At 37.6% G+C, this 16,333-nt stretch overlaps 1 protein-coding gene across 3 annotated transcripts in view; it reads left to right on the top strand.

Annotated features, from left to right (window-relative positions):
* The window catches only part of MECOM (MDS1 and EVI1 complex locus), a 534,952-nt gene that overhangs the window by 288,268 nt on the left and 230,351 nt on the right, over positions 1–16,333 (top strand). The gene's annotated exons all lie outside the window — the stretch shown is intronic.

Genomic DNA, 16,333 nt, shown 5'->3' on the forward strand with positions numbered 1-16,333 from the left:
TCAGCACTGATCTGTCAGTAAGGATTTCTCCTGGCAAAACTCTGAAGCTGCTTTCTGACATCTTCAACAAACTAATTGTTGTCTCCTGCCTCTGTGAGCCCTCTGAAGTCCCAACGAGTTAGTGTCTTCTCAAGAGATGAGAAAAAGGACTCACAAAATCAATTTATCAGGCTATTACGCATTGTCATCAGCCCAGACAAAAACCTGCTAAAGACAGGAGAAAAAGTAGAAGAAATGGGTCTCTGAGAAAAGGTTACAGAACATCCATCTTCTCTCCTCTTCTGACTGTTTCCTTTCTTTGCCCATTTTCATACCCGTTTCCCTCTGCTAAAAGACACTTTATGACAAGCATTGTAATCTCTTTAGAACGGAGGGGAACCTCTTCTTTAGGACACAATCTTTGCAAGTTGTGAGTGACAGTGGGAAAGGGTCCAATTGCCACTGAGGACACTAGGCAATAAATCATCCTCCCCTGGCATCAGCTGGCTGGACGAATCCCCACTTCCTGAGTAAGTACCAGGGTCTGGATGTGACAAAACAGCTATTGTCAGCTCCTAGCGGCCACATTCCCACTTTCTCTCTACTGAGATTTTCAGTTGACTTAAGACTTTTAACGGCGCAAAGCATATTGGGAAGAAATATTTAAATCACTGCCACGAGAAAGGGAGGGAAATATCCTGGCATTAAGTAATTATTACAGCATCCACATAGGGCAACAGTTATTGGAGGTTCGGAACCCTCTCTTTTCATTTTACATATCATCAAGCAGTTGCTTTATCACCATTACAAATTCATGTCTTTCCATTTTTTAAAATGTTTAAATATAGAGAGTAGTCCTCAAAATGACCTCATAAGGGCAACGTGCAGTTGATCAGGTGAAATTTTATAAATAATATGGAAGGACAGATTGCTAGCCTAGTAGTAATTTCCTAATTTGGTAGAGTTAGGGCATCTTCAAAGAGGTATTTGCTTTCTTTGCAGTGTTCAGTTCGTATATACTCTTACTGTTAACCTGTTTGTAAAACGTTGTAAGGGGCAAACTGATTTTTAGTTATTTTTTTATAGAGATTAAGAACCACTAAAAATGCCAAATACAGCAGTTATTTTGTATATAATTTAAAAATCCTACAAAATAATCCAAAATTTAGTGGGAAATAAAATTTTGTCAAAACAGGTTATATATATTTATGTATAATTTAAATATGCTTATATATAGTCTTACATGTAAGGTTATACATATTTCATTAGGAGCTTGGTTGATGAAACAAAATATGACAGGATAAATATTTAAATCTGAGATTTTTAAATAGTCTCATAACTATTGAATTTATTTAAAAAATTATCTTGAAAAATATATAAAGATTATAGCTATAAGGTATTAACCACATACTGTTTTGCATGGTGAAAACTTTTCCCCTTGTTTTTTAAGAACTTATATTTTTAGCACAATTTCTTCAATGAGAAAGAATGACTTATGGTAAAGGACATTTGAATAAAGAATCGGCCAAATCCTAATAAAAGCAGAAATGCTGAAGAAAAGCCCTTTATTTACATAATGCTAAAAAAAATCTGAAAAAGTGAAAAATATAGTCTATCATCCTGATCTAGTTCATAAACATTTTTGATAACTTACTAGGTTTATCTAATGTTGAGAATGATTCAAACATTTGTTATTATATTGACGAAAGATCTGGGTAATTGGCAGATTTTTTTGTTTTACCTGCCTGTTTCATGTAGATATACCTCATCTCTATTTCTCTCTGCAAAAATGTATTCTTGCCAAAGTTACCTGTCAGTCTCTTTTATGATTATGAAGAATACCTTGCCCAAGAGGTGATGGATTTCCTTTTACCTCCTAAATCATCTCTAGCTGTCACATTCAAGTTGAAACACTTTCATTATCACACAACACACACAATGCAAATGATATGCCTCTTCACAATTTGTAACAAAAGGCTAAATGTATTTTTAAAATGTTTTAATTGTGTAAAAAGCCACATCCGGCTTTCTGCATTTTTTTTTTCCTTTTTCATGTTGTAACAACCAGTGATTAACTGCTCTCTTTTAATATTTTTTGGTTGACAATGATAATACTGAAAGCATTCCAGCCCCGTGAATTCGTAGTCAAATGGTGACACCAGCCAGACGAGATGATGGTGTACCAGCTCGATGACAGTTCTATCTCAGTTCATCATCTTAACTAAAAAATAATCCTATCTAACTTGAAATCCACAGCAGCTATAAGTAGAAAATAAATCCAAACCCCAGCTCAGACTTGTAACCTAACAGCTATCATAAATAATCAGAGCCTATTTGAAGGTGGAAGATGGGACATTAGAAGCTATTTACACTACTAGAGTGATGCCATCGATCAGTCGCGGCAACCCGTAGATAAGGCCCCTATGATGTCATGGTTATTTATGATGGGCATTGACAGTAAAGCTACTATGGAATTTTCTCCTCAGACAGCTTCATTCATTTTTGTTTGTGATGCATTTTGTTGTTAAAGAAGCAATCAATAGCAAAATTGTGGTGATAAAAGTATTACTTGTTAAATATGTGAAAAATGTGCATGTATGTAGGAGTGTGGGACAAAAGATGAAGAATTCAAAAATTCTCTTGTGGTGCTTACGTGTTCCAGCTACAAATACACAGTGGATTCATTTCACGTGTCTTGGGCTTTAAAATGTGGCCCAGTTGTTCTCACTCTTGTATCTTACTCTCTTGTGGGAAAGCACCGTTCAAATGCTATGGGGTCCCCCCACACCCACACCAAATATCTGACTTACGCTGGATAATGTAACATTTAATTAGAGAAATTTCATGTGAGAAAGCAAATACCCATTCCTTTCTACAGGAACCCTCTGCATAAGCGAGATGGGAGACTTTATTTCAATTTTTTAAATGTAATTTTTACTTGTTTAGTTTTTTTCTCTCCCACAGCTCGTCTTCTGCTACTCAAAGTACTCACTAGACCATTGCTTCTTACACTTTAATGTGCATATGAATCTCCTAGGGATCTTGTTAAAATGCAGTTTCTGATTCGGTAGGTCTGGGATGGGGCCTGAAACCCAGCATTTCAACTAAGCTCCCAGGCAATATGATGACGCCGGACCAGGGATCATGCATTTAGTAGCAAGAAATTAGGTAGGGTGGTTATTTCCATACTTTCGGGCTTCCTTCCAGATCATTTGCCTCTATTTTAAATGGGTGTTCCCCCCCCCCTTAGTGTAGAGCAGTGGTTCTCAAATGTAAGCTGCGTAGGGAGAACTTATTTAAACACAGATGGCTGAGCACCCCCTCAAAAGTTTCTGATTCTGGGGGGGCCCAAGAATTTGCATTGCTAAAAAGTTCTCAGGTGACCACATTTTGAAAACTTCTGGTATGGAGCCCTAATTTAGCACTGAATTTACAAAACGCTTGGAGCCCATATATAATGCTGCTGGCGAGGTCCTCAGCTATAGAACAAATAAATATGTAGGGGAGAGGAATGTACCTTGGTTGAGCGCCTACTATGTTTTAGCTGTTATATGAAGCTCACCACCTACATCATCATCTTTATCTCAATTACTCTAATTTATCCTGTATTTCTCCTGGAGCTACTCTATTGATCCATATCAGAAATCATATTGAACAAGTGACCCACATGGTTGTGACTGCCATAAAAAGAGCTCTCCTCCTGATTTCTTCTCCCAGGATTCCAAACCTCTACCCTGAGAATGTGAAAAGATAGCTTTCCCCCCACTTATGCCTTTTTTTCCGGTTGCCCCCCCCCCCCCCCCCCCGGTCTGCTAAAACTCTATAGACAATGATCAAAAAGCCTCTTTCCTACCTTCCGGGGTGTTTGCCAGCTAGTGAGGGAGATGGGGATTCTATGAAGGTGGCCGATGGCGTAACAGCAGAATGAAATGCCGGGTGAGGGAACTCAGCCCTGGACCGATGACAGATCCACTTCACACTCCTCTCCCTTTCCTCTCCTCGTGCAATGTTTGTGCTTCCCAGCATGTGCAGACGCACACCTACACACAGATACACTTCCCAGATATCTATAATAAATCAGAAAGAAGTGTTATCTTTCCAAAGGTCTCATTGCTCACATTTACATCTCAATTCGGTAGTCATCCATCTAGGAGGCGCCGACCTTCCCGGGTACTTGGGGCACAGTGGGGACAGAGACATAGCCCAACCCTGCAGAGATAACTGTCTGGGGCGAGGAGACCCACAAGCAAACGGGCAGGTACAGTACAGGGCGATAATTATTACACTGTGTAAGGAGGAAGTGCTATGGGACCCAATGTCACTTACTAGGCATCCGGGGGAACTTCTTGGAGGAAATGAGACTTTAGCTGGTGCCTGAAGCATTAGTCAAAATTGAAGGGTGGGATGGTAGGAACTGGGAGAGCCAGGTTCCTGGCAGATGGGAGAGTTTTTTTAAGAGCCCCAGACCCGGAGAGGATATGTGAGGCACAGTGAAGATGTCCACGTGGTTCAGTGTGGCCGGATACAAACCCTCTGACGATATCACTGCCAAATCAACGCTGTGTTTCAAACCTGTGCATTTTGTGAATGTACGGCATCTTGGGACTTCTCTTGCATTCTTAACAAAGGGAATGGTTTTTTGAAAACCTGTTTTCCTTTGGTAAATAGTATTGAATATAGTCACAAAGGACAGATAGGCTGTCATGCAGGGTTGATTGCTGATATCATCTTTACTTTCCTGTAATGGCTGGGTATAGATTATATTAAGCATTAGTCACCATGTGAAAAATACATTTGGACACACAGCTACATCTTTTCACATCTATTTGTGTAGAAAGCTGGAGGTCAAGCAAGGGGCAGTGTCCTGTTTTAACAATGCTCCCTTGCAACAGTTCAGTCCCAGGAGCACATCTTGGGCACCTTCTGAGTACGCAGTATTTAATGGGGGCTTTGGAGTGTGGCGGTTGTACAGAAGACAGACTTGTCCACGAGGAATGTGCATTCCTACTTACGCGCAGATGCTGCAACAGGAGATCAGTCCACCAACAATGACTCCCCCTGGGCTTGGTAGCAGAGCCATCAATTTTTTTTTCTTATGATAATGACATTTTGAGCTAAAAAGACGGAGGTTAATATTCATATCAGTAAATGTGTTCTTGAAACTAGTGAAAGGATGTGCATGTGTATGTGTGCCATTGATAAATAAATTGAAACCCCCTCTAAGCTTATGCTTTTGAAATAGATCTGAGAGGTCTCATTTTAGTATGAATCCCAGGGTCGAGAGGGGCACCGGTAGAGAAATATCCCTCCACAGAAAGAATCAAAGTTATTTTTCCTACTGAATTTCCCGCTTGCTTAAAACAACGCATTTATATATTGTGTACAGAAGTTAAACATTAACAATGGTGGCATTCTGTATCTCTCCCTAAGCTACACTTAGGCATGTACTCTTAGAGTCTGACTAAAATAATTTCTAAATTAAGCAATGATTCTACATAGACATTTTTCTCCATAGGTGATAAACCTTGTCCATGGAAGCAATCATATATGAAGACAGAATCACTTCCTATTTCACTAAAATTTACAGACCAGGCTCAACTACTTTGTTCTCTTTGGGATAATCATTATAGTCATTTTCAAAGTACCTTGAATTGAATTTCTCTAGGTAAAACTATCTAAAGTCACTGAGATTTTTTTAAAATCAAATTTTACTCTGTTGTACTGCATGTCAAACCCCCTATTTTAAAATAATGGTGGTATCTCTTAAAGAGAATGTTGTGTTTCTTTTTAGTCCTTTTTATTAAATTTGTTTATTCTAGAGGTCATGCTTAATCATTTTCAAGAGCATTGTCAAGCTTGTAACAATAAATATTGGAGTTAATTTAAATGAGTCAAAGTTCATTCTCATTTAGCAGCCATCTATTTAAGTAAATCACCTGCCTGGACATTCTCTTCTGCATAGCAATAAATGGAAATGGCTAGAAACCCATCACAAAACTTTTAAGGAAGAAATACAATGTTCCGGTGGAGAACATTTTTAAAGCATAAGATAAATGGTCAGCAACTGATGTGTATTAAACATGTATTTTATTTAAAGACTAATAAGGGAGTTATATTGTTTTTCTAGCCCTAACCTTATCATGAGTATAAAAATAGTATAACTTTTCATGTTTTCCTTGAATTGCTTGAAGATATTAAATCTTTTCTCTCTAGGTTGTGAGGTAGTCCTTTGTGGTGAGCTTTTATTTGATGAGAGAGAAACATTGTATTATTAATATTTCTCACTTTTTATAGGAGGCTCTGCTTCTATGACTTCATATGGTCCCCCTGAAAGCTCCCTAGATTGTACTCAGGAAATGTTATTACAAGACTTTCTGTCATATTTTTTGAAAAGATGGCTTCCTGTGACTTACATAGAACAGTATGTGATTTCACTGGAATTTTAACATCTCTGTGAAAAGGGTAAAGAGGTCAGGTGGGTTACAATTACTATTTTATATAAAATGATCATTAGAAACAATAACACCCGAGATGGATGCGGGAAAGCTATTTTGAAATCTAATAAAACCAAATACTAAGAAATAGTAAATTCTCTAATACCTATTTTGCATAAATTCTGCCTGCACCTTATTTCTTTAAAGATTATTAAGTAATAAATAATATATAAGGAGAACAAAGTTAAATTTTTTCTTGTTATAATGGGTTCAAGTCATATGAAATCATTTAATAAAAACGAATTTATTTTTTAAAGTAAATTCATTACACGTACATATATGATATATAATATAATAATGGATCAAATGCCAGCACGAATTATCAATAAAACTATTAAACTCCTTTTCTTCAAATAATTTCACATTATTTTGGATTAAAACAAATAAAAGAAACATAAATAATGAAGATATCCAAACACATCATAACAAAAATTAACAAAAATTTCCATTTATATCAACTGTGGGGTTGTGAAGTCAACTTCTTTTACTGCATGAATCCCAATTGTACACTTAAAGGCTAATATTGAAGGTTGTACTTACAGAATATTCTAATGTCTCCTCTGCTTTTATTACTGGAACAAATGTTTCCCATTTTATAAAGTTTCTGCCCCAAGCTTCCAGCCCATGCTGAGCTCACCTCAGTTGTTGGGATGCTGAAGGAGCTGTGAGGGCCAGCAAGAGGGGACAGAGTCGTATTCTGTTTCAGAGAAAGGACCAAAGAAGATTGTCATGAAGAAAGTGGCACAGGGGAGGCAGAAAACGCTATCCTTCCTAACTCAAAATGAAGTCAGTCCACATCATCATAATCACCGAGCTCTCATCAAATAGTTCTGAGCTTCTTACTAGCACAATTTCTTTGGTATCTGTTTTATCTCTCTCTTTTTTTTCCCTCATATGATGTGTCTGATAGGTACGAGTAGTTCTGTCTTGTGGCCAATTTTGGCCTCGTTGTTCAATCCAGTAGTAGGCAGAATTCAATGTTCATAGTGAAGAATAGAATGATCGCCACCTAAGCACAGGGAAGAACAGACCCCTGAAGAAGAATCACTGTGTCTCATAGAAACTAGCAGGGGCCAGTCCTTTCTTATTTGCCACAGGCCAGCAGAACTGAGCCCTCTTAGAATTGCAAAACCGTTTTCCCCTTTTTGAACTCTCTGTTACCTCTATTTGACAGATTACAGGTTGAGGAAGGGAAGTCTAAATAAATGTGGTTAGTTATGTAATTAAATTCCAGAGATAGATCCTGATGATGGCTTCACTTGCCTTAGCTGAAGAGCTGAATATTCCTCATTAGATGGCTCCTTAGATTACCTTCGGAGGGTCATTTGGCTTCAAGGGACACTTGCCATCATTTATTTTCCCACCATTTCCTTCCATCCTCCTACCCACCTCCCTCACTCAATTAATTCAGCAATTTTTGGAGCTCATAAATGAGTTGGAAATGTTTGTCTTCCCATTGTACTTATACAGGATCAGCATCCTCCATGGTCTCAACCCTTTTTTCTCTTGCAGTGAATGGCTTCCTCCCTCCCATCAACCAGTGTTCTCTACCTGTGGCTTTTGGCTACACATTGCAATCAACTGGGAACTTTAAAGAACTTCCAATCTTCAAGGCCCATCCTGATCAGTCAAATCAGAATCTCTGGGAGGTGCGGCCTAGGAACCAGTACTTACTGAAACTTCCCAGATGATTCTCACTTTGAGAACCACTTTCATGGAGGAAATGACCTTAGTGTCAGTTGGTTTACCTTATTTTGCATATCTGTTAAATTTAACCCAATTAGTTCATCAACAAATACAGAATGCTTAATTGTGTTGCCTCTTGCTATATACTTTTCCTTTGAGCAGCAACATTAATTCCAGAGCAGTAACATTGGTGTTTCAAGGAGGAAAATCCAAATGAGTAACTAAAAATAGTTGTGCAAACTGGATAAATTAGGATTAGATAAAACCAGTACACTAATTCTTTATAGATTTAATCCACGAGAAGGCATAAAAGCGCCAGCAAAAATTTGTACATTTATTTCTGGAAAGTTTTTCTTTTTTTTAAGAAAATGTTTAATAAAAAATTGAAAAACACTCAGATGTGAGTTCAGAGAGATGCCTCAAAAGAGTAAGTGAAATTACTACTGACTGGGTTTGCTTTGAGGTTTTAAAAACAAAAAAAGAAAGTAAGGAAAGAAGGAAGCAAAAAAGGAAGGAAGGAAAGAAGGAAAGGAGGGAAAGAAAAGACAAGAAAAGTAGTGAAGAGAAAAGCAGCGGGGCATCACAATCCTTATGTAGATCTTCCTTTTCCCAAACAGCGCAAACAAAACTAGTGCATTTGCTTGTTTGTTTGTTTTATATGACTTTGATTTTTCTTTAATTGCAACAGTTGTTTCTACAATATTATATTATCATAATACCAAACAAAAAATTTAAAAATTTGTGTCTATCCGTAGTACGGGGAAGCAATATTCTTTAAACTTTTATTTCATCAGTGAATTACTTTTCCTTGGTTGGGGTAGTGGGGGTGGTGCCAGATCTGTTGATTTTGGGGATCCAGCCTTTAAAATAAGAAGAGATGGAGTTGGGGGAAGGGGTTTTAACTAAGCAACTGATCAAATGAAAATTCCCCCCTCTTCCTAATGTCTGTTGTAGGTAATTACTATGTCGTTGCCCTGTTATTTATCTTATAATTCATTTAATTCCTAAAATATCAGGGCTGCTTTTCCCGTTGGCTTGGCGTATCCCAGCTGTTTGCTGCTTTGACATGGAGCAGTCGGGGCAGTCGATGTGGTTGATGGATTATCCCTTTGTGTCTCTTGTCCCTCCACCCCCTCCCCAGCCTGCCTAACTTTCTCTAGGCTTTCTTTTTTTCGGCTTGCATCGAGCCTGATGAGCAGTTGATGGTAGATTTGTGCTTCATAAACATGTATAATCTGTGAGCAGACCCTTATGTTTTTCTGAATATTTTCAGTGGCCAGGCATAAAGAAAGAGAATGCTAATTTAAATTTCATAAAATGGAGAGCCATGTTTTTGTTAGAACATTACATTTGTCCAGAATACTTTTTCTTTTCTTAAAAAAGGTTTTTTTCCTCAATGCCAAACTTATTTTTTTTCTTCCCTAGTAGTCTGAATTTTAATGGCATTTCTTACTAAATTTATCCTCTGTGATTACATGCATGGGTTACCATAGATTTGGTTAATTTGCTTTGCCAGTGAAATTAACTTACTGCCAGGTACTGAACCTGAATTGCTTAAGACAAGATTGAAATACAGTATAGATAACCAATAAATATGTTAATTAGTAAGCAGGGCTTACTGTGTGTTTGTGTCATTTCACAAACGTCTGGATGTCTGTTCAAATTTTTGTGGTATTTTTTGAATGCTAAATGTGAATGAGATATCAAATGAAATGTCCCATGTGGTACAGACATTCTATATGAAGTGTGTATCTGTCTCTATGTGAGAATGTAGTAAAGCTGATTGTATTTTGCCTTGATAGTGGGTAAGGCATGCACATACCAAGACAACCTTATACTTGTTATATCCCTTCCTCTTGCATACTCATTAATCACTGAGCACTAATAACACATTTTTTTGTCATGGTACAACAAAAATTCTGGCTCTGACTCTTGTTCTGGCTCATTTACATTGGCCTGCCTGTCAGTTCAAAGCTTTAGGGAATTAATATTGCGAGATTAAAAAGTGAAGTCCCTTAAACATCCCATATTATAAACTTGTGGTTAGTTTTTTTCTGGGAGGGAAAAAAAATTAAGCCTTCAAAGGGCAAGGGGCATAAAAGTTTCTTGACCAAGATTTCCCTTTTCCTTCTTCACTCTCTTTCCCTGAGTAATAGAAGTCCCCCGACCCTCCACCACAACATCCTCGGTCCTGGTAAAATGTTACTTTGCCCGTGGGATATGTGGCTAAGATGCAATGAGCTGCCTGATTATTTTGGATGCCATTTCTCTTTAGTTCACTTATGATTTGCACTTTTTATCCATTTGAGGATAAGAGTCCATAGGAACACCTTAATTTTTTTTTTTTTTTTAATAAGAAAAAGAAACATTTTCCACAACCATCTGGTTTCTATGTAAATGTACGCAGTGACTCTGGAGCCATCCAAATCCCAGTACGCATTGCACTTCCTCACTGACTCTTTGGTGAATCAGAAGAAGAATCAAAAGCCTCTTTGAGGATTACAGAAAAGGAATTCCACATGTGTTAGTGTGTGCATGTATAGGCAATTTATTTTAGAGAAAAGCTTCACTAAAATCAAATGAATATAATCTAAACATGCTTTTAAAAGATTAAAATAAAAAAAAAGATGAATCTGGCAAGCCCTTTGAATTTTATAGTAGGGTCAATTTATATGGTCCCTCCTATGTATTTTGAGATCAATCTTAAGTGGAACTTGAGATAAATGATGTTTTTAAGGTCTCTATCATTTTCCAGAGTGTTATGACACTTGTAAAACTGTAAGAAACACTTGCGGTGAACTATTCCTGCCTTTTATTATCATTTACTGAAAGTTATTTTTGTAGATATATCCTGTCTTCAAGTTTTTATTACATAAATCCTTTTATCACCTTTTCGGGGGGATGATGGTTAATACTTTTATGGCTGTGTATATTTTATAAGTATTTTTATGTACAATATTGGATTCCATACTCAAAGCCATTCTCTTAGGTAGGTATGATGTCTGCTCCCAATTTTTAGATGAGAAAACCAAGGTTCAGTGAGATCCAAACCTGCACACATTTGGTAAGTGGTCAGGTTAGGAGCTTGAAGTCACAAGTATGCTTAGACCGTCTTCCCTGTTTATTAGCTATGTGGCCAGTGACAATTTGCTTAACCTTTGTAAGCCTCATTTGTCTCATTTGCAAAATGGGATTAATATATTTATCTTGCTGGTAGTGGCATAAGAATTAAATGTATTATGCAACCATCAAAATGAATGAAATCTTGCCGTTTGCAACGACGTGGTTGGAACTGGAGGGTATTATGCTGAGCGAAATAAGTCAACCAGAGAAAGACATGTATCATATGATCTTACTGATATGAGGAATTCTTAATTCAGGAAACAAACAGGGTTGCTGGAGTGGTGGGGGGTGGGAGGGATGGGGTGGCTGGATGATAGACATTGGGGAGGGTATGTGCTAGGGCGAGTGCTGTGAATTGTGTAAGACTGTTGAATCACAGACCTGTACCTCTGAAACAAATAATACATTATACGTTAAAAAAAAGAAGAAGATAGTAGGAAGGGAAAAATGAAGGAGGAAATCAGAGCGGGGGATGAACCATGAGAGACTATGGACTCTGAGAAACAAACTGAGGGTTCTAGAGGGGAGGGGGGCAGGGGGATGGGTTAGCCTGGTGATGGGTATTAAAGAGGGCACATATTGAATGGAGCATTGGGTGTTGTACGCAAACAATGAATCATGGAACACTACATCAAAAAACTAATGATGTAATGTGCGGTGATTAACATAACATAGTAAAATAAAATAAAATAAAATTAAATTAAATTAAAAAAAGAATTACATGTATTATATATTTAAGATGTTTGTGTAATACCTGGAACATAATAAATGTGAAAAATGATGATTCGCTGGGTAGCAATTACTGTCATTAATAGTACCATGAGAGGCAGAAGTAGTACTATTTGTGATGGCATCATAGTCAACATGATTATCTAAAATTTACCCACTTTACATTTTGGGAAATTTGCACTTTAGCTATAAATATATAAGTAATTGAGCACCACAATTATCATCTATGGCTCTGTTGCTTAGGTCTGTAGGCAGAGGTACATATTTCAATATAAATTTAGGATCTATGGGGATGCCTGGGTGGCTCAGTCAGATAAGCATCTGCCTTCTGCTCAGGTCATGATCCTGGGGTCCTGGGATCGAGTCCCGCATCAGGCTCCTTGCTCAGCGGGGAGCCTGCTTCTCCCTCTGCCCCTCCTCCTCCCCCCCTGCTTGTGCTCCCTCTCTCTCTCTCTGACAAATAAAATCTTTAAAAAAAATAGATTTAGGGTCTATGAATATAGGTAAAATGGATGAAATGACAGCTTTATTATCTGAGTTTAGTAAAATGTTATTTATAATGGAAGATGTTACGTAAATGGAAATGTCACTTATTTTGGTTATATGAAATTTCTATTCTGTGGATTATATTTAATTTTATTTTGAAAAAATTAAAATCAAGGACAAATATATTTTTTGCCCTGGGACTTTATAGAAATAAGAAAGAAAATTTATTTTTGCTCAATCATTTCAGATGTCAATACATATTTTCATGGAATCAGTCATAGGTAGTAATTATTATTTGTTAAATTGTTATTTATTCTTTTCTAGTCTTTTAGACACAGAATTATGAAAATATTTAATATTTTTTCTTAGGAGTTCTGCTATGAAAGTGCTCACTATTTTTTTTTTTTTAACTTAGTCCCAGGCTTGTACTAGGTGTGATTATGTTGCTTTCAAATAATAGTTAAGTGAGCTCTAAGAAGATTCTTTTCCTCCATTTGCAATGCTTTTACCCTTCTTTATTCAGCTAATTCCTGTTTGGCCTTAAAAATTCCACCTACCCATCCCTTCTTTAAGAAGTCTTTTTCACTCCTGAAATAGATTTAGATATTCTTTTTTTTTTTTTTTTGGCTTACATAAAACTCTGTAAATACTTTTTTTTTTTTTATTTTTTTTTTTAAAGATTTTATTTATTTATTTGAGAGAGAGAATGAGATAGAGAGAGAGAGCATGAGAGGGGGGAGGGTCAGAGGGAGAAGCAGGCTCCCCCCTGAGCAGGGAGCCCGATGCGGGACTCGATCCAGGGACTCCAAGATCATGACCTGAGCCGAAGGCAGTGGCTTAACCAACTGAGCCACCCAGCGCCCCACTCTGTAAATACTTTTATCCTGGCACTTTCCGTGCTGTATGATAATTTTTTGCTTACTTGTCTAGTTTTTAATTGATTCTTATGGATAAACATATTTTCTTACTCAGCTTCAAATGCTCATCATCTGGCATATAGAAGATACAAAAAGTTGGTTATGGAATGAGTGAGTAGTAGTACTTTTAACTGTTTCTCCTGTCTCCAGGAGTTTTTTGCTAATTGAACATACCATAATGAAATAGAACAAATCATGTTTTGCAATACAACATTGAGAAACTGTTTGTTTGTCAAATTTTCCTATAGTCACAGTTTTTATGGCTACCCTATGGAGGTAGATGGCGCTGGGCTGGTGCAGACATCCCAGGAAGCCATCAATGACCCAAATTCTTTCAATCTTTCTGCCTCATCATCCTCAGAGTTGGTGACTTTCATTCTCAAAGTTTTCTCAGAGTCACAGTATGGCCACCAGCACTCCAGCTATCACATCTAGGTTACAGATAGGAAAAAGAAGTAGGAAAAGTCAGAAGGCTCACACAACATTTTTTTGGAAGTCCCACACAACTATTTCTGCTTACATTTCATTAACCAGGTTTTAATTTCACATGACCATTGTAGTCTCAGAAACATCAGGTTTCAGTTGGGTACATTGCTGCTCTCCTTAAGGCAAGAGGGAAAAGAAAGGATATTATTTAGGGAGGCAGCAGTCTATGTGACAAGACAATGAAGAAGATTAAAATGAGTTCACCAGTAGAGTTACGCATTCCCTCCTATCATGTTACGTTCAAATCTCTACCAGGACTCCTGAGTTCTTCCTAAGAGGATGGACAGAACATTAAAAGTGACAGACAATGATCTTAACTCCGGTTATGGAACTATAATGAATGTAAAGTGTAAGTAGGCATGGAGGAAAGTGAGAAATGGAGGGATTTCCTTTGTATCCTGAAGGTCTCTAAGACAGGAGATCACTCAGTGAATGTGAGAATTATAAGCAAGTTCATCCATTTGACTGTAAATTGCATGACGTTTAGGATTAAGTGTTTCTTCTTTATCGCTGTCTTCAGATTCCAACAAAGAACATGGCACCTGGCGTACTATCGGTGCTTGTTGATATTTTAGGATGAGGGCAAGGATAGAGGCCTTGGTTTGAGGTGGTTCTGAATTTATCAGCTTAACCAATTCTTCTTTCAATAGGTAGTTCCTTCTCATGGCTATTTTCTGAAGAGCAGCATTCATCATTTCCAACCGGATGTGTATCTATAGTCCGTATAATGCCCCATTGACACTTCTATCAAAGGTGGCAGACAAGAAGCCATGGAAATGTATTGTCTTGTATCAATAGTATTGAGTTCATGGCCCGAGTTTGATAATTGGGACATCTCACATAAAAATTCTGGATTCTGGCTAGACTCGAAGTGATAAAGATGCTGGCTACATTGGGCACCCGTGGTGGCCAGGCAACAGGCAGGGCCTCCCACCTACCACAGTCTCCAAGAAGCCAGAGTCAATCATCTCCCTAACCTGCCTGGCCCTGTAGGACATCTGTTTTTTGGCCCCTTCTCTAGGCTCCAGATACTACCTGTTTGTGTAGACAGATGCTTTGTTCACTGGTTAGGATTTAACTTGCTCACCTAGTTTTTATTCTGAATGATTCTTCTTCTTCTTGTCAGGTCTGGACCTGTTTGCTTATATAACAGATTGAAACAACTAGGGAAATTCTTATCTTATTCTAACTCAACAATGAAATGTAACATGGTGTAATTTCTGGGCTGGCTGACCTCGCCGACTTCCAGTACTTTTGGAATCACTGGAAGGTAACATTGTCATTTTTCACAAAATCACTTCTAATAAGATGAATCTCCAATTAAAAAAAATATTTCAGTTTATTAAACGTAAAAGAAATTAAATTTCTCTGTTTTTTTTTTTTAAAGAGAACCCACGTGTGTACACTCACCACTATGTTTCCATACTGATGTCAAATAACGTTTCCTCATCTGAGAATGGGAAGAGTCACCAGAAGGGGATTCTGTGTGAACCTTGGGGTGTTAGTTAAGGAACAAACAATATCTACCAGCAGGATCAGTTCAGTGTTTCAGACAGTAAGAGGCCTTGTTCTAAAGTCAGATAGAGGTAAATGATCTTAAGCCTCATATTTTATATATTTATAAATTATGTATTCCATGAAATATTTTAAAAACTCAGGTGATTATGGCTCTGGCATGAGGTATAATAGTCTTCTACCCTGTGGGTGGAGAATAGGAGGACTGACCCTGTTTTGTGCTACGTTGAATTTGGGAGCTAGGCCTTAGTCTTTGCATTTTCTTTTCTTTTAAGATTTTATTTATTTGAGAGAGAGAGAGAGAGCACAGCGTGGGGGTGGGGGAGGGAAAAGCAGACTCCCCGCTGAGCAGGGAGCCTGATGTGCGGCTTGATCCCAGAACCCTGGGATCATGACCTAAGCCGAAGGCAGATGCTTAACCGACTGAGCCACCCAGCTGCCCCAGTCTTTGCATTTTCATTTAGCAAGTGGGCACCTCCTTAGAGCTGCCATATCTGCTTTCTCTACCACATTGAATTCATGTTGCATTCAGGACTCCAATAATTTTCATTCCAACATGCTCTACTTTCATAGGCATTGGTTAAATGCCTATCAAATTTAAGTATATTTTAACAAACTAATAACTTCCTTTTCTATAATAGAATGTTTTAAAACACTTATATAGTGCTGAATAATTTAGTTCAGTTATATGATGACAAGACTAAACAAACTTCCTCTAGAGTTCTGGGTTTTTCATTTTGTTACTTTGCTCTAAGCAAGCAAATAGAGATGAGCTATGAAATTTTAGGACTTTGCCTTGAAACACGATCTAGTTGACTTATAAAATTTGAGATGTTGACAAAATGTGCAGTCAATAATCAAATAAATGCAGTTACTTCATTTTATGTCAACAGAGAAGGTGAAAAGTGCAACTTAACT

The sequence above is a fragment of the Phoca vitulina genome, unplaced genomic scaffold, assembly GCF_004348235.1.
Source record: "Phoca vitulina isolate PV1807 unplaced genomic scaffold, GSC_HSeal_1.0 scaffold8, whole genome shotgun sequence".
Lineage (NCBI taxonomy): Eukaryota > Metazoa > Chordata > Mammalia > Carnivora > Phocidae > Phoca > Phoca vitulina.